At 36.0% G+C, this 26,541-nt stretch overlaps 1 pseudogene; it reads left to right on the top strand.

Moving 5' to 3' along the window:
• The first annotated feature begins 22,432 nt into the window (after positions 1-22,432).
• Positions 22,433-26,045, top strand: LOC111914574 (3-oxoacyl-[acyl-carrier-protein] synthase I, chloroplastic-like; annotated as a pseudogene).
• The last annotated feature ends 496 nt before the right edge of the window (positions 26,046-26,541 follow it).

Here is a 26,541-nt window from a genome sequence, read left to right as displayed (position 1 = left end):
TTCCATAAGACTAGGTTTAGTCGGTGGTCGTCATCTCACTCCGGTAGGCGACTGGTCATCCGGATACCTATCGGCTGCCTGACCTAGACATACCTAGCAATGGTGCGATACAGACATACTATATCCGGTTATCTAAGTAGGAGGGGGAATACTTAATATAACACTCATGTACGTAAAATGTACCCCCACCAAATCACCAATGTCATCAAACAAAGTTCTACGCTCTAGTCCCATCTCACACATACCCTTAATGCTACCTATATCCAAACTTAAGTAATCATATCTTTTGGGTCTTAGGGTATAACTAATCAAATTACAATACTTGTAAGCATCACAAAGTTCATACCTATGTAATATCTTTACAAGATAAGGCAACATTCTTTCATCTTAACTCAAAGCTAAATGTATTTGGCACACCTTAGTTTGTACTAGACCAATTTACTATTCATCATCAATACAGTCTTCATGATGTCATCTCGATATAGAGTATGAGTATTTTATTATACAACTTGTTTGGATCTAACCGTCCTTCATATGTCTTAGTTAAGAAACTAGACTAAACTACAATCCATGTCTTCATCTTCCAATACCAACTCTATTAAGGAAATACTATCTTAGTTTGGTATATTATTTTAGTGCAAAGTATTAGGTATTAATATTCATTTGTATTTGTAGCATCCATAAAAATCATGATAAATTTAAACTTTTTAAAAACAACCCAAATTCACAAATTGTTTACAAGCATAGTTTTCAAAAAAAATTTAACATCAGAGTCTCCCAAAATCATAAGACAAAACATGAGGAGGTTTACGATCATGCCTTCGCCTTCCCACGGTCATCTAAAGTACCTAAAACATAACCCAAAACTATAAGCCAACACTTAGTGAGATCCCCCAAAGTACCAACACTCAAACAAATAACATATATGATAACAGCATGTCGGGTCTAATCAACCACCAGGTTGGAATATCCCAGGCCCCTCAACCATCAAGTTGGAATGCCAATACACTATGGGTCCAATCAACCATCGGGTTGGAATACCCCAGGCCCCTCAATCATCGGGTTGGAATGACAATACACAATGGGTCCTGTCATCCTCGGGCCTACTCAACCATCGGACTGGAATGCCCCCGGTCAGTTGGCTCACACACAAAGCAGAAAAGCCTCAACCACCAACCAAACATGTGCACATATAATAGATAATCATATAACAGTCTACAGACAGTCGGACAAATCTACATATCATTAAGCATAACATTATCCTATATACCATGATACCGATATAATAAATCACTACAGTACAATAGCGTACATAACATGATATCGAATCCAAAGGGGCCGGCCTTGGTGCATTCGACCCGCAAGTATAGTGAGGAAAACTAACCTCACAAACTGAACAAAAGTTGATGAGGTCCCAACTCCAAATCTCAGCTCTCTAACCAACACATATTCCCACCAATGACCAATTTCCATCAAAATACCAAAATACCCAAAATATCTTCAAGGTCAAACTTGGTCAAAGTCAACAAACCAACCAGGTTAACTGAGCCCACCCAGCTGAGTCAACCCAACCGAGTCAGCTCTAGGTGCGTACGTGGGGCATACTCCAGAGGTACACTAGGCATACATGTGGCCCCGTAGTTAACCACCATCGGGCTGGTTGACCTCGTATGTGGGGCGTACCCTCGCAAGTCCCAAACTCCATTAAGAGCTTAATGAATTAAGCTCTTACATCCATAATTCAAATCCATGGCTAAATTCCTCCTAAGAGTCATAAAGTCTCCAACTTTATATCCTCGCATGTCCAATAAGTGCTTAACACAAGGTCTTATTCCATTAAGACCTTCTAAATGATGCATGAAGCAATACTAGCCATTTGGAACCCATTTTTATGACTTCAGACCCCTCCTAGGGTCTGAAAGGACAACTCAAAGGTCAAGAACATGCCATATGTAAGATCTAAAATTTTCGGACCAAAAAGCTCCATAAATACATCCAAATATAGATCTATATGCTAGAGGGATAAAGTTGCAAGCTTTATATGTTACAACGGTTTCAATTGGTGAAGGAATGTTAGATCCAAGTGTTTCACTCCTTCAAGATGAGCCTGGCTTCCTTTCTTTTCAAAAGCATCAAAACACATAAACAAGCTTAGACATGGCTCCACTAGAGGATATTAGGGTTGAAAACACGTATAAGAGGGTGGAGGCTAATAAGCTGAAGGAAATGAGGCCATAAGAGTACTTAAACACTAGCCAAACCCTTAAAAAGTAGGGTTTCCTTATCTGGCAAGTACACCCATCGTACACTACATACGGATGGCGTACTCCAAAGGCCCAAAATTACAACAATTCCATTAACACGCTTTTGCATACAATTTTGAACTTTGGGACCAAAATGCAACATAAATGAATTGAAGGGTTTAATTTAGAAGTACCTCACATTGAGATGTTACAACTCTCCCCCACTTGATCTAGACTTTGTCCTCGAAGTCTTCCACAACAAATAAATAAGGATAATGCTCCCGCATCTCAGCCTCTGGCTCCTAGGTCCACTCAGAGCCTCTTTGATGTTTCAACTATACCTTTACCAAAGGTATCTCCATATTGCGCAGGACCTTCATCTTTCTCTCTAAAATAGCCACCGGCCTCTCAACATAGTTAAGGTACTCATCGACTCGAATATCGTCCAAGGAAACCACTGCATCATCATCCAATACACACTTCCGCAACTGTGAAACATGGAAAGTGTTGTGAATCTGACTGAGCTACTCAGGTAGATCCAACCTGTAAGCTACCTTGCCAACCATGGAAATCACCTGAAAAGGTCCAAAATATCGAGGGGCCAACTTCCCCCACTTCCTGAAGCGTATCACACCTTTCCAAGCCGAGACCTTTAGTAATACTATATCACTGACCTGAAATTCCAACTCGGATCGGTGCCGGTTGGCATAGCTCTTCTGCCGACTCTATGATGTCTGTAGCCTTTTCCTAATCTTCGGGATAAGCTCTATGGTTTAAAGGACTACTTCGGTCCTTCCCATCACCCTGTGACCAACCTCGCCCCCAACAAACCGGGGTACGACATCGCCGCCCATACAAGAGCTCAAATGGCAGAGCACCAATGTTGGAGTGATAACTATTGTTGGAGGAGAACTCTGCAAAAAGGTAGGTACGAATCCCAACTCCCACCAAAATCAATAACATAAGCCCATAACATATCCTCAAGGGTCTGTATCGTCCACTCGGTCTGGATGTCGGCCTGTGGATGATATACAATGATGTAACCTTGTGCTCAATTCCTCGTGGAACTTCTGCCAGAATCGGGAGGTGAACCGAACGTCACAGTCCGAAACAATGAAGACCAGAACCTCATGACGAGAGATAATCTCTAACATAAACACCGGCCAACTTTTCGGTCGAAGAGCTCTCCCGGATAGCCAAAAAGTAGGTACTCATGGTCAATCAATCCACGATGACCCATATAGCATCAAAACCCTTCGGTAACTTGGTGATAAAATCCATAGTGATCTACTCTCATTTCCACATGGGAACCTCCAAAGGTTGCATCTTTCCATATGGTCTCTGATGCTCGACCTTGACCAATATGCAGGTCAAGCACCTCTCAACATACCAAGCGATCTCCCTCTTCATAAATGGCCACCAATAACTCAATCTCAAATACCGATACATATCGGTGACCCCCCGAGTGAATAGAAAAACAAGACTTATGATCCTCCTCTAACAAAATCTGATTGATCCCACCTGAAACTGGAACCCAAACCCAACCACACCGGGTCAACAACCCTCGACTATCTATGACAAACCGGTCGATCTCATCCTTGATCATTTCCTGTTTCCAGTTCTCCTTTCGAACTCCCTTGGCCTGAGCCTCTCTAATCAAACCCAAAAGTGGATAATCAACCAATATTATCATATACATCTCCCAGACCGAAGATACAACCGACTTGCAGCTTAAAGCATCCGCTATCACATTCACTTTACCCGGATGGTAAAGGATCTCGCAGTCATATTCCTTGACCACGTCTAGCCATCTGTGCTGCCTCATGTTTAGGTTTGGCTGATTCATAAGATGTCTCAAACTCATGTGATCCGTGTAAACCATACAACATACCCCATATAAATAATGTCTCCAAATCTTGAGGGCAAAAACCACTACCCCCAACTCTAGGTCATGAGTGGGAGATCGCGTCTTATGCGACTTTAGCTACTGCGAAGCATAAGCAATCACTTGTCCTCTCTGCATGAGGAATGCCCCTAAACCAGTGATGGATGCATCACATAATACCATAAAATCCTCAACTCCCTTTGCGAGAGTCAATATCGGGGCCTCACATAACCTCTGCCGAAGAGTCTCAAATGTCGAATGTTGCTCAGGGGGGCATTGGAAATCCACCCCCTTCCTAGTCAGACAAGTGAGGGGAACCGAAATCTTAGAGAAGTCTCGAATGAATCTACGATAGTACCCTACCAAAACCGAGAAAATCCTGATCTATGAGGGAGATTTCGGAACCTCCCACTGCATCATAACCTCGATCTTTGTCGAATCAACCAAAATCCTATCTTGGTTAACGAGGTGCTCCTCATGCTGCTCTCTAGTCTTGGAATACACCAAGATGTCATCAATAAACACAAATAATAGATCGTTTGAGCATCAGCCTACATACCCGATTATCAAATCCATTAACACAGCAGGCGCATTGGTGAGCCCTAATGGCATCACCATGAACTCATAATGCCCATAACGAGTCTGGAACGCAGTCTTCCCCAAGTCCTCCTCTCTCACTCTCACCTGATGATAACCATACCTCATATATATATCTTGGAGAACCAAGCTGCACCCTACAACTGATCAAAGAGGTCATCAATCCACGGAAGTGGATAACAGTTCTTCATCGTTAACTTGTTCAACTCCTGGTAATCAATGCACATCCGGTATGAACCATCCTTCTTCTTGACAAATAGTATCGTCGCTCCCCACGGAGAACTGCTCAGTTTCATGAATTTCTTTCCTAGCATCTCCTGCAGTTGAGATGACAAATCCTAAATCTCAGGCGGTGCCAAGAGGTACGATGCCTTGGCAATTGGGGCCACACCTGGAACAAGGTCAATCCTGAACTCGACCTGCCTCTCAGGAGGTACACCGGGTAACTCCTTCGGGAATACATCAGCAAACTCCCTGGCCACTGGAACCTCTAAAACCGAAATCTAATCTCCAACTCGAGTATCAACCGTATAAGCCAAATAACCTCTATACCCATTCTTAATATACTAACGAGCCCTGGCTGCCAAACAAAACCCTGAACCGCCCCTGGTGCCCTCCCCATAAATAACCAGTTCTCCCCTACTGGGGGTTTGAACTACCACTCGTTGGCCCTCACAATCAATCATGACACCAAACCTGCTCATCCAGTCCAAACCCACTATTACGCACATACCCCCCATAAGAATAGGGATCAGATCAATCATATAAGGCACCCTGAAGATCTCTAGTACACAAACTTGATATACCGCAGATGCATAAACCCCAGGTTCGTTGGCGATAGAAACCCGCAACAAAAACTCTAACTCCCCAATAGGCATATCAAACTCCCTATTGAAATATTGAGATACAAAAAATGACTCGCACCCGAGTCAAACAACACAAGAGCAGGAAAAGAATTCACTGGGAATGTACCTATCAGGTGCATATATATATATATATATATATATATATATATATATATATATATATATATATATAAGCATAACATAAACCATAATCAACAAAATAATAAATAGAAACATACCAGTCACAACATCTAGAGATGCTCTGGCCTCCTCGATAGTGAGTTGAAAAGCGCGACCTCGAGCCCTCTGGGGCTCCTCTCTGTCCAGACTCCCATTCGTGATACTCAGAGTAGCCGGTGATGGAGCCTGCGCCGGCCTGGCAGCAAGCAAGGGGCACTGGGCCTTCATATGGCCCACCTGATCATAATGACAACAAGGTCTGATGCCAGGAGCTGGAGCTTGCTGCTGGCAGTCCCTCACAATGTGACCCTGCTTGCCACATTTGTGGCATCCCGAAGAAGACGGATAAGCTCCATCATGAACCCTGTCGTACGTCCCACAATTGTGGCCTATCTGACTCCCCAACCTAGAATCGGTGGCCCTCAACCGCTTCGGTGCAGGTTGCGACTGCGCCGGGGCCGGTCACTGCTCTCACTACAAGAAAAACGTGATTTTTCTAGGGAAGGATTCCGTTGCGAAAAGCTGAAATTTTGTTGCAAAGGACGAATAGCAATGGGTTAAACGATCGAGTTCCGTCCCAAAAAAATCTGTAGCGAGCCTTTTCTAGGGAAACAATCATTTCGTCGCAATTGTGACAACGGAATGAAGTACGTGGTAGATGATATTCCGTTGTGTATTCCGTAGTAGGATTCCATCACAAAATCCGTGGTAGTTATTCCATCACAAATTCCTTTGTGATGATTCCCTAGCAAATTCTGTGGTGGTGAATCCCTAGTAAATTCCATGGTGGTCATTCCCTAGTAAATTATGTGGTGGTGACTCCCTAGCAAATTCCATGCTGATGAATCCCTAGCAAATTCCGTGGTGGTGAATCCCTAGTAAATTATGTGGTGGTCATTCCCTAGTATATTCCATGGTGGTGATTCCCTAGCAAATTCTGTGGTGATGAATCACTAGCAAATTCCGTTTGATGACTTCCTAGCAAATTTCATGGTCATGAATCCCTAGCAATTTTCGTGGTGTATATTATATATTAGATTACATAAGACCAATGGATAATTGATTTATAAATTAGATCCAAATTATTTTGTAGTAATATATGAAAAACAAAAATAACAAAAAAATCAAAACAATTATATCATAAAATAATACAATAATTATTTATTACATGGAAAAAAGAAAGTTGCTAATCTAAAATTAATAATCTGCAATAAACATATATCAACACTTTATGACCTACTAGTGTTATTGTTTTGTAAAGACATTAATAAGATCCATTTTCGTTTGAAGTTGTTTTTCAAGATGCCCGACCCTTGCTTTGTTTTCTTCTTGTTGGGCCTTCATCATTTATTTAAGCTCTTCATTTTGCTTTTTTGTTTAGCAACAAGTTCCCTCATTTCTTCTATTTCATCATTTTTTTCGGAATGTAAGATACATCCATTTTATCGTTCCTATTGGGAACCGCTGCAAAAAAGCCTAATCCATAAAGTCTTTTTTTTTTGTCATGACCACCAACAACATCATAAAATAGCTTGTCCTCCTTAAATTCAGCACCTTCAGCTTCCAACTTTTCCCATTTTTCTGTATAGGCCGCCTACAAAATAAAAATAATATAAGTTAAAACATATCAAAGTTATGAATGATATTATGGACTAGCTACAATATAAAAGTTTAACACTTAAATGAATATTACATGAATTTGTCTATCTTTTTCATTTGTGAAAGTGACTCCATCGTGATTCTTCGTGTGTGTATATAGGAACAATTCACTATGGGGTGGATCACTTCCTAATTTCCTCTTCTACATAAATACCATAAAATGTCAAATATACAGATAAACATATATAAACATTGATGTACCTTTAAAAAAACTTACCAAATAAGTTGTCTTCAAATGACTTGCGGATCCAACGTTATGTGTACCTTTTGCTACTCCATCAGCCACATCGTTATGCCTATTTTTCTTGTTCTGCTCGGATTTTAGCTTGTATTCCATTTTAATTGCCAGGAGTTCCAAACTTCCTATGGAATATGAGCTAGTTTAAAGCCATGTTGGTTTCTTTATGGGCTCCGCATGTTCAAGAGATATTGTCCATAACTTTGTGTCGCTTTCCTTGCCCAAGCTTGCCTCACCAGCGAGTCTATTGTTTCATCCCAACAACATTTTTTCTACAAATTAACAATATAAACATATGTTTACATGTAAATGTTTACCAAACAAAAATTTATCACATATAGTTAACCACCTGAAAATCCTCCCAATATAATTCGCACATTTCTTTGGTTACTTTTCTCCAAGTGTACCCTTGTGGATCTACTCTTTGTAAAAAGGACCAACTAATAAAGTGTGCACAAGGGCCTCGTGGCATGAGCCTGCAAGTAATCATGTGATCGCTTAAGTTTTGAATTGATGTGTACGTGTAAACAAAAAGGTTATACATAGAAAAAGTTGTAAGATACTATTGGTAACTCACATTTTTTTTTCCAAACATGAACAGTTAAACGTCCATCTGGTCCACAATCTTCAGAGGAATTGTGTTCACCTTCTACATTTTCCACTATAGATCCATTCATGGTTGGTTGTGTTGGTGATGGGTTGGATTATGGGATAAGTGTTGTTGATGGGGTATATTTTGGGGTAGGTGTTGGGATAGATGTATATGTTGAGGATGTGGTAGTTCCTTTACTTAAGGAGGATGTGGTAATTACTATAGTTGTGGAGGATAATAGTGTAGATGCAGGTTTTGAGGTTGTGGTTGTAGATGTAGGTATTGATGATGTGGTAGTGGATGTCGGTGTTGAGGATGGTTTAGATAATGTAGGTGTTGAAGTTTTGGTTATTGTTGTAAGTGTTGAGGATTGTATTGTTCCGGTTTCTAAAATTTTGGATGTATTTGCTAAGGAGGGTGTGGATGTTGTAAGTGATGTCGAGGAAGTGGTAGTCATGGTTGGTGTTAATGATTTTGGTTTGGGGGTTTTTGTGGTAGCTGTTATAGGTGCATCGGATGTGGTTGTTGGTATTGGGAAGTCGATTTCTTCATCTTGTAATTGTCTGCTTATGAATTTTGTAGTTGAAGTCCTATTGCGGTTCAAAACCTATGGTGCAATGAATTTAGTTGGCTTCACACCGGATGCTCCTTTTGCTTTCAAGTTCGACATCTTTCTTGCTTAAAAATAAACAAAAAACAATAGTCAATACGAATGTATTAAAGATGATAAACTACTGATGAGCAAAGAGAACAAACAAACAATAAAAATAAATTATAGATGAAGGCATTATTACGCATGTAAACTATTGGATACAATCAAAACCAATTTACTTGTAATTTAAGATGATACTATACATGAAGATGACCAGAGAACAAGAAACGATGATCACGACAATGTAAATTAAATAAAAATAAATTTTAGATGAGTGACAACCTATTTTGCCAAAGTCAGTGCACAAACGTAATGAACAAAGATTTCGATCAATTAGCCGTCGGACATCATGATTACAGAAAATCTAAACCCTATTTCTAATCAGTAAACTTACCCTAATATGCAGCCTAAACGTGTGTAGGTTAGAGGTAAAGGAATTGCGAAATATTTTTAAGCTCCGCTAATGAAAAATTCAAACTGTTCTAATTAGCGCTAAATATTTAGTAATTCAAATTTTCTAAAGTAGTTCCAGATTAATATATATATATATATATATATATATATATATATATATATATATATATATATATATATATATATATATATATATATATATATGTATACATATATATAGGGAAGGGTTATATGGAAAACAAAAAAACTCTAAAAATCATAAAAATGCATAAAAAATACTTAGAGATCACAAGTATGTTTTTTTTGACATTTTTTTACCTAAAAATCGCAGGTTTATTTACAAAATCGCTGAAAAAAAAAATAAAAAAATCGATTTTTTTTTTTTTGGTTTTTTTTCAAATTTTTTTTAGCGAAAATAAAGAAAAAGCTGCGAAACTTCATAATATAAAATCTATATATATATATATATATATATATATATGTGATGTGTAAGTATTTTTTTATGCATTTTTATGATTTTTAGGGTTTTTTAGGGTTTCTTGTTTTCCATAGAACCTAAACCTATATATATATATATATATATATATATATATATATATATATATATATATATATATATATATATATATATATAACGTCAAGAAACATAGACTAACGAGGTGTTCATAACATAATTTTAATTCCAAATTATAAACGATAATTAAACAATAATAAACTATACATCTTTATGTTGTTATATTTAAACAAAAATTTATATATAAAAGACATACGAGTAATGTCAATATGGTAGTTGCTTATAGTGTCATGGTAACATCCATGGCTGACATACGGGTCATTGGTCAACATGGTAGATGCTTATAGTGTCATGGTAACATGTACCCATGGATGACATACGGGTCATTGGTCAACATGATAGATGCTTATAGTGTCATGGTAACACGTACCCATGGATGACATACAGATCATTGGTCAACATGGTAGATTCTTATAGTGTCATGGTAACACCCATGTATTACATGCATGTCATTGGTCAACATGGTAGATGCATATAGTGTCATGGTAACACCCATGTATGACATACGTGTCATTGGTCATCATGGTAGATGCTTATAGTGTCATGGTAACACCCATGGATGGCATATGGGCTGCCATATTAGTGAACATAATATTAAGGTTATTCAATTTTAAGAAACGGAAGTTACTTTAGTTTAGCTGGAAGATGCGTCTTACTTCTTTCTCGAAGTCTCAAGTTCGAATCCTACATCCTTCAATAATTTTATTTAACTTCGTCTTTTTAATTTAAACTGTCAAAGTTCCACTTTGACCCATAAGAATTTATAATGTTTGAATAATTTATTTTTACACAAATGCCTGTAGGTATTGACAAAAATACCCTAACTATTTACGTATTAACCTTTGTACGTTTAAGGGCAATTATGTCAATTCATAGTCTAAACACTTAGGTACCATAATTTGAAATCAGATTCATCTTGTTGTTTCAGTTATCGGCGATAGATCAACTACAATCCATTCGCAACCATCAAACTTCCGACACGTTGATCAATAAACCCTAAAATTGTTGTTGTTACGTAATTTGAATTACACTCGAAGTAGTTCAACATCATGGCGGCGAGTTCTTCATTAGAAAGAATGCAAACAAGACAACAAGGAACAAGGATCACTGCTTTGCCATCACAAATCATCGAAAAAATAGTAACTATGGTTGTGGGAAAATCACCAATGGATGCTTTTTAAGTGCCAGTTAGTGTAAGTATGGTGTACAATACTTCTATTATATTTGTTTACATAGTTAATTTTGTGTTTAATAAATGAATTTTGTTGATTTGTAAATTATAGTTGCAAACTCTTTAGAGATTCTGCAACATCAGACGTAATATATCAAGCCATGGACATAAATCGACTAAAGTTTCATCCATTTAGTGTTGATATGGATGAAGTAATCTGTAGATGCAGAAAGTCGAACAACACACACATACTCTTCAATGATGGAATGGTATTCTTTTTTATGCATCCTCATAATTACACGTCCAATTTGTTTTCTATATTTGTATATGTTTATACTAAAATTTTATGATTACTTAGTGTATTTCAAGCAAAGTATTTTTTGTTTGGAGAAGATGAAGCAGGGAAATAGTCGCTTCAAGATGCAGCCGATAAGGGACAGTTGGACGCGATCTTCGTTTTGGCAATGTTTTTGATGGCCGAAGGCAGTGAAAGGAAGCAAGAAGCTTTGATAATGTTGAATAATGCTTACATTAATACAAGAAGAAGTTGGAATATGAAACAAACCTGTTATAAGGTTCGAAGCCACTTGGTTAGGGGAAGGAGATCAAAGCATATACAATTCCATGTCTTACATAAAAGTTGTGCAAAACATCCTTCTGTGAGCAGTTATGGAAAAGCTTTTATGCATGAATATAGTTGGTTGTTTAATTATGATATTTTTTGTGGGATGCATGTTTGGTTGAGTTTGCTAAGATGTTTGACATTAGTTTAGAGTAGTTATATGATGGTTGTTTGATTCACACAATTAGTGATGCATATTATATATGTATTTTAGTGTAATGTTAATACATACTTGTAATTTGATTATATATATATATATATATATATATATATATATATATATATATATATAAATTTGGAATTTGGTTTAATATCAATACATAACTATATTCTATTTTGGATTTGGTAATTTGGTTTAACATCGATACATGAATATATACTAGTAATTTGGTGAAATGTTAATATAAATGTATCATATTATGAATTATGATATATATGTTGTTTTTTTCTTTTTCGTTTGAATAATCAAAAGTCCACTATGACCCATAAAAGGTTATAATGTTTGAATAATGTGTTTTGACACAGATACCCTTAGTAATCACATATTTGGAATGATTTCAAGGGCACTTTGGTCTTTTTACACTCTATATCATTAAGGCGTCATTATACCTATGACATCACACCGGCGTTTCAGTTCTTCAACCATTCAGAACGTCTTAACTTTTTCAGACGATAAAACTGCAGATGAACACTAAAACCCCCAAATCGTTGAAGGGTACTTGTTTTTAAAATCGATTTTCTACGATAATAGTGACTCCTCTATATACTCCTCATGACCAGATCATCATAAAGTAAGTTTTTTTTCCATACCATGTTACACTGTTTCATAGTTAGGCTTAATTTAAAAAAAAATTGAAATCAGCTACTCCAATGTGTATTTTGTAAGTAGAATGTCGAATATAAGAAGTTGTCGTTCGTTAGATGATCTCCCATTAGAGATTTTAAGTCGGATTATTGTAGTATTAGGGTCAGAATCTCCGGATGATAGGGAGTACACGGGTGTCATTCATAGTGTCAAAGAGTTATTGCGGGCTGTTGATGTTGTTCATATACTTACAATGAATAACATCACATTCCAATGTGAAGACCCACATCATTCTGTTAAAGGGGGATTTGCGATAGGCCATGAAGAGGATGAGGATCGAAAAAGATATCGCATGGGTTGTCGTTGGTATGTAGAGTATGGTATGTTTTGTATATTTCTTAAAAAATATAAATGGTTGATAATAGATTGTACTTTTAATATTAGTGTTTATATTGTATTGTATATGAAGTTGTATATAATTTTATTTTGGTTTTATGTTTACATCATTCTGTTAAAAGGGAATTTTAGTCATTTTTCCTTGCTATGTTGTTTAAGTAGGTTTAAATCTTTTTTGGTGATGAAGTATAGTTAATGGAATTAAAAATAAGTTTGTAATCAAGTCTTTATTAAGGAAAATAATCTATATAGAATATATAATTTAATTAACTCTAAATCTATATTTATTATGAATGTTATTTAAATTTATAATTACCCGTCCACTACATAGGTTTTAACCTAGAATTGAATAATATCAACCCAATAATTTGACCTACTATCCATCCAACACATCGAAATCAAGAGTTGTGGAAGGTTCCCTGAGACAAACTTTCTTTGAATATTTGTTCTTCAATTGTCAAACTCAATTAAACCAGTCTACTAATACTCTAAGCCATTATCAAATTATCAAAGTGATTCAACTATTCAAATTAGAAAACTTTGAAGATTGGTTCAACATTCGATCATTAGGTTTGTGTAACGAGTTGTTGTTAAGGTACCTTGCAATATTTATATTGTACATATATATTTACTTCAAATCTCATCTATTAATTCAAAGCAACATTAATGAACATATAATATTGTGTTATGTAAATGTATACTTTACAAATTTAATACCATGAACAATCCAAATAGAACGTGGATGTATGAAAGAAAAGATAATTGTAGTTGTGTATCGCGTGTTTTTGTACAAGGAGTGAAAAAATTCATATAATTGGCTACCAGTCAACATAGGTTCATGGAAGAAGATAAAATCAAATGTCCATGCATCAAATGCCGTAACATACCATATAGAGACATTGATACTATTAAGCATCATTTGTACAAGTCAGGTTTTGTTGAGGAATATTGGTTTTGGGATAAACATGGCGAAACATCCATTGATGATGAAAATACGTTTTTATCGGTGGATGATTCAAACACAAATTTTAATGAAGGTGCATGTTCTTATAAAGAAATGGTAAAAGATGCAATGGCTCCTGATTTAAATACTAGTAATCCTGAGGAGGAGCCAAATGCACTAGATAAAAAAACTCTTTGATATGCTAGATGCAAACAATAAAGAATTATGGCCTAGATGTAAAAAAGTAACAAAACTTTTTGTTGTAGCTAGACTATTGAATATAATATCAGAGTATCGCATACCTGAGCAAAGTTATGATGCTATCTGCCAATTGATAAATAATGTGTTACCGGAGGAGAATAATATGGTAGGTAGTTTATACGAGAGAAAAAGTTGATACAAGCACTAAGTTTGCCTATGGAGATGATTGAATGCTGCAGGTCTGGATGTATGATATATTGGAGGCAAGAAAAAGATCTTTATCGGTGCAAATTCTACAAAGCAGATAGGTACAAACGGTCAAAGAATTTGGCTAGATGTTCTCGCGTATCCTTTAAGAAAATGCATTACTTTCCTTTGACTCCAAGGTTGAAGAGACTGTATGCTTCACAAGCCACAGCCGCTTCCATACAATGGCACTCCGAGAATTATGGACATAATGTTTGAGTAATATTTCATCCATCCGATTCAGAAGCTTGGAAGCACTTTGATAAAATTCATCCTTCATTTACAGCAGAAATACATAATGTTAGATTAGGCCTAAGTACATATGGGTTTGCACCGCATGGAGCATTTGGAAAACAATATTCATCTTGGCCTATTATAATAACAACTTATAATTTGCCACCTTCTATGTGCATGAAAGAGCCTTACATGTTTTTGACCGCACTTGTGCCAGGACCGTCAAACCCTAAGCATAAAATAGATGTATTTTTGCAACGATTTGTTGCAGAGTTGGAGTAGTTATGGAAAGAAGGCGTAGTAACATATGATGTATCTTTAAAACAAAATTTCCATTTAATAGCAGCTTTGATGTGGACAACAAGCGATTTTCTAGCATATGCAATGTTGTCCGGATGGTCTATAGCAAGTAAGCTAGCATGTCCACATTATGGGAAACATACACAAGAATTTAGACAAAAGAATGGTAATAAGAAAGTTGAAATGATGATGGAGGAGGAGATGAAAAACCAGACACTAACAACGAAATGTTAGATCTATTTTCATATCCTGATCGTCATTATGGAAGATTTAGGAATAGAATCATGTCTGATGAGGAAGTACATGCTGCCCAAACTTACATACTCCTTAACGAAGATAAGATCAAACATTACATCAGGTAAGTAACATATGATTCACTTTTAATTTTAATAATCATTTGTTGTGTAATTACTATGAATAACATTTACATGCATGATTTTGTTTATTACATCATAGTAACTTTAAAAATGTTATTCAAATGGTGATACAGAATATTTGAAGAAGATTTGAACGAACTTATTGGGGATATGGATGAATAGGAGCTTGCAGCTGAAGTTGAGAAGAACTTTGCAGTATGGTTTCAAAACTATGTGGTGTTATTTTTGTATTTCTTAACTTTATTATGGTTATAATTAAATCTAATTAAGTGTTTTACCATTTTTCATATAGGCACGTAAGATCCAGATACACAACAAGTATATATCTGACCTTTCCAAAATGCCATTCAAAAAAGTGAAATTATATATTGTATACTTTGTCAATGGTTACAAGTTTCACATAGAAGCTCATGGTCTGAACAAATCAACAACCAATAGTGGATTGTGTATTAGTAGCCAAGGGGTTGATTATTATAGTAAGGTAGAGGAAATTTTAGAAGTCGAGTACCCTGGTTACCCAATTAAAACCATAGTTTTGTTTAAATTTCATTGGTACGATCCAACACCTAATATAGGAGTTAAGGTTCACAAACAATATAACTTGGTCGAGATAAACATCAAAAGAAAATACAACAAGTTCGAGCCATTTTTTTTAGTCATGCCAGTCACTCAGGTGTGTTATGTTCCTCACCCAAGTTCGAAAACAAACAACTCAGACTGGTGGGCTGTATTTAAAATTAAACTTCATGGTTGGACTGATGAAAATCATCCTCAGACGTTGCTTTCCAAGAAGATGAAGTAGCATCAAATGAAAACATTATACAAAGGACAGCTGATACAGACAATTATGATGATCACGACATGTCAAGTAGCGGTTCAGATAATGAAAATAACATTGATGAAGAAGGTGAAATTCATGAGGACGATAATGATGGTATTCCTGATAGCGAGGGTAGTTATGAGTATAGTACATCGAGCAATGAAGAAGAAGAGGAGGAAGAATATAATGACTAGATGTTTTTGTTTCTTTACAAAAGGATGGTTACATTGTATAATTTTTAGTTTTTGCATGCGAATTGGTAAATGTGATGATATGTATTAGTGCCCTTCATGAGAATAAATTAAATAAAATGAAATTTTATCATTCTTTGGTACATTGAAAGCATTTACTAAAATGGGATATGTGTTTTTGAGATATTTGTATGTACAATATTTTCATTATATATCCAATTAAGTAATCGTTTATGTTATAATCCAGTTTTTTCAGATTGAAATGCTAAAAAATTATTCAAGATAACATAAACATATATAATAGCAAATGTTTGTTCTTTCCTAGTATTAAATACATATACAATACAATAAAACAAAAAAAGTATATTACCAATTCAAAAACATATCATTCAAACCATATCTTACAACTTCCAATGATAATAATAATAATACATCCATAGAATAAGAAAATTAATTAAGCATACAACATCCCAACAAAGAAACAAACCGTACATACCATCATGAACTTGATGATTCCACGAGTTTTATTGTTGGTGCAAATTTTTATAGCTAAATATCCATGACATTGAACTACTCCTTATCAACGTTGCTATGAAATATAATTTTGTAACAAATGTCATCACAAATTAGCTAGGCTTTTTGTTCCACAGCAAAACAAGAAAACGAAATCAAATTCCATAGTAGAATTCCCTAGGAAATACCTACGAATGGTACTTCCATAGCAAATCAACTATGGAATTGGTTTCCGTCACAAAGTTCGTTGCCTAGCAACCACTATAATTAACTCCATAGCAGTAGTACAACGGAAAGTGATTTCGTAACAAATTTCGTTGGAAAATTGCTAAGAATTGTTGTTCCATGGGAATATCGGTAGCATAATACCAACGGATATGGAGTCGGTAGCATTTTCCCTAGCAAGTCCCATTCTCGCTACCAGAAATAAAATCCGTAGACAATGTGGTAGCAACATTGCTATGGAACGACATTCCATAGCACGATCCATTGCAGATTAACAACGAAAATATGTTCCATAGCGACTTTCCTTGGAAAAATCGCGTTTTTCTTGTAGTGTCTCTTGTCTGGAGCTCCGTCTCAATCTTATGCCGCCTGGCGGCCTCCTGCAACTCCATCAATGAACCATAACACTAAGTGGATACAAACCGCCTGAAATAAACTAGGGAGGTATCAGATAACACGTATATCATACCAGGGGAACCAACTCCCAACAAAGCCCTAGGGGTTGTGACTTCCCTGTTACGCATACGGGTCCTGTGCCAACAGTAGTACGGACCCATACTACCTTCCACACCTACCAATATTTGTCACAAGGATCATCAAAACAACCCTAACAATACTCATTAGAAATGTATACACTCAATCCTCACCCCTAGAGGAAGGATAAACATCACAAAACTGGCCGGCTGACCCTACACCACTCATCCATGAAACTTCCACCAACCCTGCAACACTCGTGTATGCTAATCATACACAACACTAGACCCTATAAACAGTCGTATATCTGATCCTACCCTAAGCCCTTCATCAAAAAAGAACAGGAAATAAGGTCAAACCAAACATTCTATGACTGTAGAATCTTAGTTATGTATAACTATGATGCATACACTAAGCAACTACAATAATGATGTCAATTTCATATAAGAAAAAACCCTAGGATATCATGCATCATATAATCAGGCAATTCTATCATGCAATTCCTGAAGATCCATAGCCTATCACTAGAATGTTGTTGTAACACATCACAAGATCAAATAACAGTATGGTAACTTGGGGTCTACTTACTGGCTCCGGCTGATCGTACACATCGCATCCTATTTGATTATTTTGAAAGAAATTTGAAAATAATTTTTTAAAATATTTTTCCTTAGTTTGAGACTGGATTCGCATGAGTGTTCCTCCAATTGACTCAAACCAAGGCTCTGATACCAGCTTGTAACATCCACAAAAATCATGTTAAATTTAAACATTTTAAAAACAACACAAATTCATAAATAGTTTACAAGCATAGTTTTCAAAACATTTTTAACATTAGAGTCTCTCAAAATCATAAGACAAAACATAAGGAGGTGTACGATCACGCCTTTACCTTCCCACGGTCATTTGAAGTAACTGAAACATAACCCAAAACTGTAAGTCAACGCTTAGTGAGATCCCCCAAAGTACCAACACACAAACAAATAACATATACGATAACATCATGTAGGGTCCAATCAACCATCAGGTTGGAACACCCCAGGCCCCTCAATCATTGGGTTGGAATGTCAATACACTATGGGTCCAATCAACCATCAAGTTGGAATACCCTAGGCCCCTCAACCATCAGGTTGGAATGCCAATACACAACGGGTCCTGTCATCATTGGGATCGAATACCCTCAGGCCCACTCAACCATCGGGTTGGAATGACCTCGGTCTGTTGGCTCACATACAAAGCAGAATAGCCTCAACCACTAACCAAACATGTGCACATATAACATATAATCATATAACGGTCTACATACAGTCGGAAAGATCTATAGATCACTAAGCATAACATTATTCTATATACCATGATACCGATCTAAAAGATCACTACATTACAATAGCATGCATAATAGGATATCGAATCCAAAGGGTCAACCTTGGTGCCTTTGACCCGCAAGTACAGTGAGGAAAACTCACCTCACAACTGAACATAAGCTGATGAGGTCCCGACTCCAAATCTCATCTCTCTAACCATCACCTATTCCCACTAATGACCAATTTCCATCAAAATCCCAAAATACCCTCAAGGTCAAACATGGTCAAAGTCAACTTGTGAAACCAACAAGGTCAACCGAGTCAACTCAGGTTGCATACACGGGGCATACTCTGGAGGTACGCTGGGCGTACACGCAGCCTTGCAGTTGACCAACATCGAGGTGGTTGACCTCATACGCAGGGCGTACCCTCGTAAGTCCCAAACTCCATTAAGAGCTTAATGTCTTAAGCTCTTGCGTCCATAATTCAGATCCATGGATAAAATCCTCCTAAGAGTCATAAAGTCTTCAACTTTAGAAGGTCTTATTCCATTAAGACCTTCTAAATGATGCATGAAGCATTACTAGACATTTGGAACCCATTTTTATGACTTAAGACCCCTCCTAAGGTCTGAAAGGACAACTCAAAGGTCAAGAACATTACATATTCAAGATCTAACATTTTGGGACCAAAAATCTTCATAAAGACATCCAAATCTAGATCTATATGCTAAAGGGATAAAGTTGCAAGCTTTATACCTTAGAATGGTTGCAAATGGTAAGGAATCCCATATCTAAGTGTTCCACTCCTTCAAGATGAGGTTGGCTTCCTTTCCTTCTTCTTTAAAAGCAGCAAAACACACACAAGCTTATAAATGGCTCCTCAAGAGGATGTTAGGGTTGAAAACACGTATAAGAGGGTGGAGGCTGATATAGTGAAGGAAATGAGGCCATAATAAGAGTGCTTAAATACCAGCAAAACCCTAAAAATTAGGGTTTCCTTATCTGGCGTGTATGCCTAGTGTACACTGATGTACGCCCAGCATACACCACGTACCCATGGTTTACTCTGAAGGCCCCAAAATTACAACAATGCCATTAAGGCCCTTTTTCATACATTTCTTGAAATTTTGGGACCAAAATGCAACATAAATAAATTGAAGGGTTTAATTTAGAAGTACCTTACATCGGGATGATACACTATTCCTTAGTAATAACACTTCTATAATTATTATCATGTAATAATATTATATTTACATCCTAACGCATATAGAACCATACTGGTTCGCACATCGTATGTCTTCAAATGTACATCTAACACATTCCAATCAATAACCATATAATTAACATATAATTTTTCAAAAGATAATTAATACTTTAATTAAATACTTTGTATTAAAATCATGTTCTTAAAAGTATTTATACACTCACCTGATGTAGGTGGAAGACTCATGGGTAAATCAGATCCTTGACTGACGCTTTAGATTTCCCTCTAAAACCACCTGAATGTGAATATTTTTAAGCCTTATTACTTGTTTGTATTTATAAGGTTTAATCATTATAAAATTTTCTCATATTTATCAATAATCCTAAACCAAACTCTAACATATAGCTGATAAGAAACAACCATGTAAGATCATATTGGAGGTATGATCCATTTGACATATATAAGGTTTAATCATTATAAAATTTTCTCATATATATTGTTTTGAAAATCCACTTTAAACACTTCACTAATCTTACCTTGTCATCATATCCGTAAGTAGATGGTTCAATATGACGAATGGTATTACTGATAGATCTTATTTATAAGCTCATAATAAAGATTGTAAACATAAATATAGGTTATACTTAAATCACTGGAAGCATAACTCAACAAACAGGTTGACTGACGAAAAACCAGACATTACGTGGGCAGAACTTCCAAACCGAAAGCTCAATTTCTCGGGGCTCTCTGACACTCCATAGCTTTGCTACTAACACTTAAGAACTACTAAGATGGGGCCTCGGGACTTGGAGAGAATTTGAGAGAGATTGGGAAAAGAATGAACATTAAACGAGCAAGAAAAAGAACGAATGTATAGCAAATTTAGGGGGTGTGTCGTGCCCTGGACATGTGTCGACATCCCAGAGCAAGTGGAGGAGAAGGGTGTTAAATGATCTTGCCACTTGTTGTCCATCCAAAGCGCCATGTGTCAAAATCTTGTCCGTCAAATTTAAATTATTTTGTAAAATTCATAACTTTTGCATATAAGCTCCGTTTTCAATGGTCTTTATATCCACGCGTAGCTATCGACAAGTCTACAACTTTCATCTAGAATCTGTTGGCTAATTTTCAATTTATTTTTCTTTTTATGGTTCGATAAGGCTTGGACTATAAATAACGCTGGAAATCATAACTTCTTCATATGGGCTTTGTTTACAAAGTTATCTATATTGTTGATTTCATATTGAAGAGTACTACAACTTTTTATTTAGAGTGTTTTGGTTAACAATCAACTGATTTTGAAATTTTATTTTTGTGTCGCACACATTTATACTATGTCGCACTTGAAACTTTGAAAAACTATAACTTCCTCATACAAAGTCAGATTTTGGCATTTGTTATATCGACGAGCACTACGACATTTGTTTAGATCACTTGGGCTAAAAAGCAACGTATCTTCGGTTCATGTTTTATGACGCATCTTGTCGTAACTTTTTGAAGGCGAAACTTAGATAATTCATAACTTTCTCATACGAAGTCTGATTTGGGCGTCTTTATATCCACAAGATCACCTTCACGACTACAACAACTTTTGTTAAGATTATTTATTCAAAATAATCTTTTTTTTTTATTTTTATTTTATCACTTAATGATAAATTTTATATTAAGGTTTTCTACAAATATTCTATACTCCTAATATTTGTCCACGATAATTTTTTATTATCTCAAAACACGTATGAAGAACAGTTATTTTAATTAACGGTTTTAATTGTTTCATAAAATGTATAATTACTACGATTATACTCTAAACGTCTAGCCCTACGATGCACTTTTCTAAGTCACAAAAATTGTTGACGAACAAACATGTTCTTCAATACAGTTACACCCAAAGCATCGACAACCAAACAAAAACAAGATGTTTTGACCTTATACTAACAATATTTCTTTTCAAGAAAGTTGTCATAACTTAGAAATGTGGTGTATGTCTTCTCCAATAATTCAACATCACTCAATTGTTGACAACAGTAGTTGAGAAGTGAGTAGATTCTATAAACTTCAACATTTTACTTAGTAACAGAAGCGATGACCCTTTTTGGTCCTTTGGAACCTTTTTGGTCCCGTGGTCATATTCTATGCTTTAGTACCCTTTTTTGGTCCCTTGGTCCCTTGTAATAATGTTCCCTTGGTCAGATTCTATAAACACTACTAGAAAACAGCCCTTTAATGACGCGCAAACAATGACACTCGCTGATAGAGGGCGCACATTTATGGGTGCCCTAAAAAATAATGTCAGTTTTGCAAAATTTAAAGGATAGAGGATACGCATTTTTGCATGCCCTAAAATTAGTGTCAGAAAAGAAAAAAAAAAGGAAATGCGGAGGGCGCCTTTCATAAAATGTGCGTCATGTAAGTATGTTGCTTTATATTTTTTTTAATGAAACACGCCTTTTAGGCGGGAAATGATCAATCGACAAAAATCCCCAAAATTTTGGAAGACCCGCTCATTCTTTCCTCTCCACCTGCCGATGACCTTCATTTTATCCACTCCTTCTCTCTGTAAAAACCTAGCAGCCGCCACCACCAGAAACATGGTTTTATGTTGGCTTCGTTTTGTGTTGTAAGAACGCGATTCTGATCCTTCATTAGTAGTTAAAGGGGGAAAATCCCCCAAAATTTTGAAGTACCCCGCTCACTCCTGTTCACCTCTACCCTACTCCATCTACAACGACTACCCATGCTTACAAACCCTAGTCTAGTTGCGCTTCTAGCCTTGGTCCTATTTCTTCATGCGTTCAGCAAATAAGGGGAACACGACTTCTCATTCATCCCTCAACTTCATCTTCTCAATCAAGCAAAAAGGATTCTGGTTTTTTTGTGCATCTGCATCATCTTGGTGGCGATAAACTCTCTAAGGTTCGTTAATTGTAACCCATTCCCGATTTTTTCTCCCAAATCTGGTAAAGTTGTTCGTTTAATTGAAGTTTCCTTTTTCTTTTCTTTTTTTGAATTTGAATTACTCTTTATGCAGATTGATAAAGAGCGTGTTGGTGTCCTCGTTGGAACAGGAATGGGAGGTGTTACTATGTTTTCCGAAGGAGTCAGGGCTCTAATCGAAAATGGTCCTAGAAAAATCACTCCATTTTTCATTCCTTATGCGATTACAAACATGGGTTCAGCGTTGCTTGCTATTGCTATCGGATTTATGGGACCAAATTACTCGATTTCAACTGCATGTGCTACTTCAAATTACTGCTTTTATGCTACTGCAAATCATATTCGTAGAGGTGAGGCTGATATGATGATTGCTGGTGGAACTGAAGCTACCATTATTCCAATTGGTTTGGGTGGTTTTGTAGCGTGTAGAGCTCTTTCTCAGAGAAACGATGATCCAAAAACGGCCTCTAGGCCATGGGATAAAGATAGAGATGGTTTTTTCATGGGTTAAGATGCTGGTATCCTGGTATGTTAAATGCAAAAGTAGTTTCATTTATCTATTTTCTTCTATAATATAAAAAGCAAGGTAGATGGGTTTTTTTTTAAAAATAAGGAAAAAATTATTTTCTTCTATAATATAAAAGCAAGGTAGATGGATTTTTTTTTAAAATAAGAAAAAAATTGAAATGGTGTTGTAGATGATGGAGAGCTTGGAACATGTAATGAAAAGTGGTGCACCGATACTTACTGAATATTTTGGAGGAACAGTAAATTGTGATGCGTATCATATGACTGATCCACGATCTGATGGGCTTGGTGTTTCTTCTTGCATTAAGAGTTGTCTTGAAGATGCTGGTGTGTCAGCAGAGGAGGTTTGTTTAATTGTTTTGTTTTTCTTTTCATTTGGATGAAATTGCTTTTGACTTAATGGGGTTAATGGATACATGACTTAATCTGGTTAACTATAGGTTAACTACATTAACGCACATGCAACTTCGACATTGGTTGGTGATTTGGCTAAAGTGAATGTTGTAAAGAAGGTACTCAAAAGCATGGATGGGATCAAAATGAACTCGACCAAGGTGAATTACCTATTTTGACCTTTGAAAATTTTTCACATGTCCATATTGACATCATTAATTATTTTTTTTCTTTTTATTGTGTGTGTGTGGGGGGGGGGGAGGGGGGTTAGTCTATGATTGGCCACTGATTAGGTGCAGCTGGAGGTCTGGAAGCCATTGCTAGCATTAAAGCCATTCAAACCTTGTGGCTTCATCCTACCATTAACCAATTTGTACGGTTTAATTTTGTATATTTTAACTAACTCTTGTTTTATTTTATTTTTTTTATCTTTTCTTTTTAAGATTTTGTAACATGTCATGTTATTTATCTTTTGTGATTGTAGAACCCGGAGCCTGCAGTTGAGTTTGACACAGTTGCAAATCTAAAGCAACAATGTGAAATCAACGTTGGTGAGTTTTCTTGTGGTTTATGCACCTTTTTTGTCATGATTTGTGGTGAGTTATTATGAGTTGACTAATTCAAACTTATTATATAAATTGTTTTCATAATGTTTCAGTAGGGCTGTTGGAGTACTAGCCAAAAGTTGAGAAATCCATCTATCAGAATCATTTTTCCCACTATTGAGAGGGTAAAAATGTCAAGTTGTGGACTTTTGTAGGTTCCAACTATCAGAATCATTTTTCCCACTATCAGAATCAGTTTTCATGAAATATTTTGTAGGTTCCAAAATATGCAATGGTAAATTTTGTTGGTCCCAGCATCTTATCTGATGTTACACAAGTCATGGAATGTTACAAGGTGATGGATGGTATACTCATATTAATATATATTATTATACACAATATATAATTTAAATAGTAATATTTTTGTGTGATCAGGAGGAGATTACTGGGCTGGTTCTTCTGTGTATGCATGCGGAGAGCTTAGAGGAAGCCATAGCTATTGTGAATAGAAATAGGTAAAGTCAAAAAGTTCATAAAAACGAGGTGGACAACTAGAATCCCCTTAAGATGTAAATTTAGAGCTTTTTGTAGGTGGTTTCGGCAAGCATTGAATTTTATAATTTTTAATATAAAATTCAATCTGAAACTATTAGTTATTCTCTCACATAACTGTTTTTTGTTAAAAAACAGAAACAGTTTCTTATGTTTAATCAATGCAATTGGTTTGATGCTCCGTTTCTCATTTTCATAATAAGTTTATCTGTAGGTTGTGGATTGTGGAAGATGAAAATCTGAATCATAGAAAATCAAAGACAAACTGGAAACACTTTTTGCAGGGGGCTATTATTTTATCGGGCATCGGTAACCACTTTTGGCTTTGTTTCATTGATTGATTGATAGATATCTATTTTTGTGATTAACCTTATCTTGTCTGCACATATATGCATCATGCATGATGACAATGTGGAATCTTTCAACAGATGATGTGAATGATATAGTTCTAGGAACTTCATGAGTCTAAAGTCACCTAATGTTTTTTTGTGGGTATGTGATTGTGGAAGACTCAGTCACCTAATGTTTTTTTCTTGTTTCTCTTTTATTGGTTTGCATTTCACTAATAAAATAACTCTGGGATTAAAATAACTCTATAAATTGGTTGCATTAATCTGTTTCTTGGGTTCTTTATGTAATATACAAACACATGGGATTAAATGAAACCCAGTTATAATGTCTTAAAGATTATAGTTACATTGTCTATTTCTTAAGGTTTTAAGGCTTAATCCATTTAGACTAGATGCGTGTGACTTGATGATCCAGTTTTTAATGTTATGTATAAGGATGTACTTGGTGGAATCATAGCATAATAAATGTTAAGGTTAAAGTTAAAGACCTAAAAATCTATTTAATGTTAAGTATAAGGGCTGTTAAGTTTATAGAATGAATCTACAACTGAGTTTATAGATTTGGTGGTGGTCAGGGCTGTTGAGAGTTCGGGTGAGTCTGCAAATCCAGCTGTGGTTGGCCGGAATTTACAGCTAGCAGCCATGTTTGGAGTGTGGTATCTTTTGAACATCTACCCCAACATCTTCAACAAACAGGTCAGAAATTAATTAAACTATGTTTTTGTGTGTTAATAAGAATAAATTGACGAGACTAATTTGGTTTGTTTCATACATGATACATGATACATGATACATGATACATGATACAGGTTCTTAAGGTTTTCCATACCCAATGACAGTGACCACGTTTCAATTTGGGTGTGGGACTGTGATGATTTTGATTATGTGGGCACTTAAACTTCATCCAAGACCCAAGAATTATATATCCCAATTGCTTAGTTATATTTTTTACACTAGTTCATTCGTTGGTTAATGAATAAATGTTTGTTTGAGCAGTGAGTATTAAGTAGGTAGGTATGTAGCTGACTTTATAAAATTCATGGTTGATGATGATGTCAGATTGTACCTGTGGTAATACTGGCAGCGACACACACAATATATGACAGTCGGCAGGTAATTATATCTAGATTAATACTATATGTTTAATAAAGTAAAATGGTGTTTATTAATATTATTAGCAAAATCATTGTCCTTAGTCCTTACTTACCATATACATTTTCAATTTTATCAGGTGCTATATACTCGCCTTGTGCTAGCTTAAATATGTTCTTTTTACTATGTCACAAATAAGAGAACATTCTTATTTGTTGAAAAGACCAAAATGTCCCTGGA

This window comes from Lactuca sativa, chromosome 4, assembly GCF_002870075.4.
Source record: "Lactuca sativa cultivar Salinas chromosome 4, Lsat_Salinas_v11, whole genome shotgun sequence".
NCBI lineage: Eukaryota > Viridiplantae > Streptophyta > Magnoliopsida > Asterales > Asteraceae > Lactuca > Lactuca sativa.
This window is presented reverse-complemented; position numbering and strand designations above follow the sequence as displayed.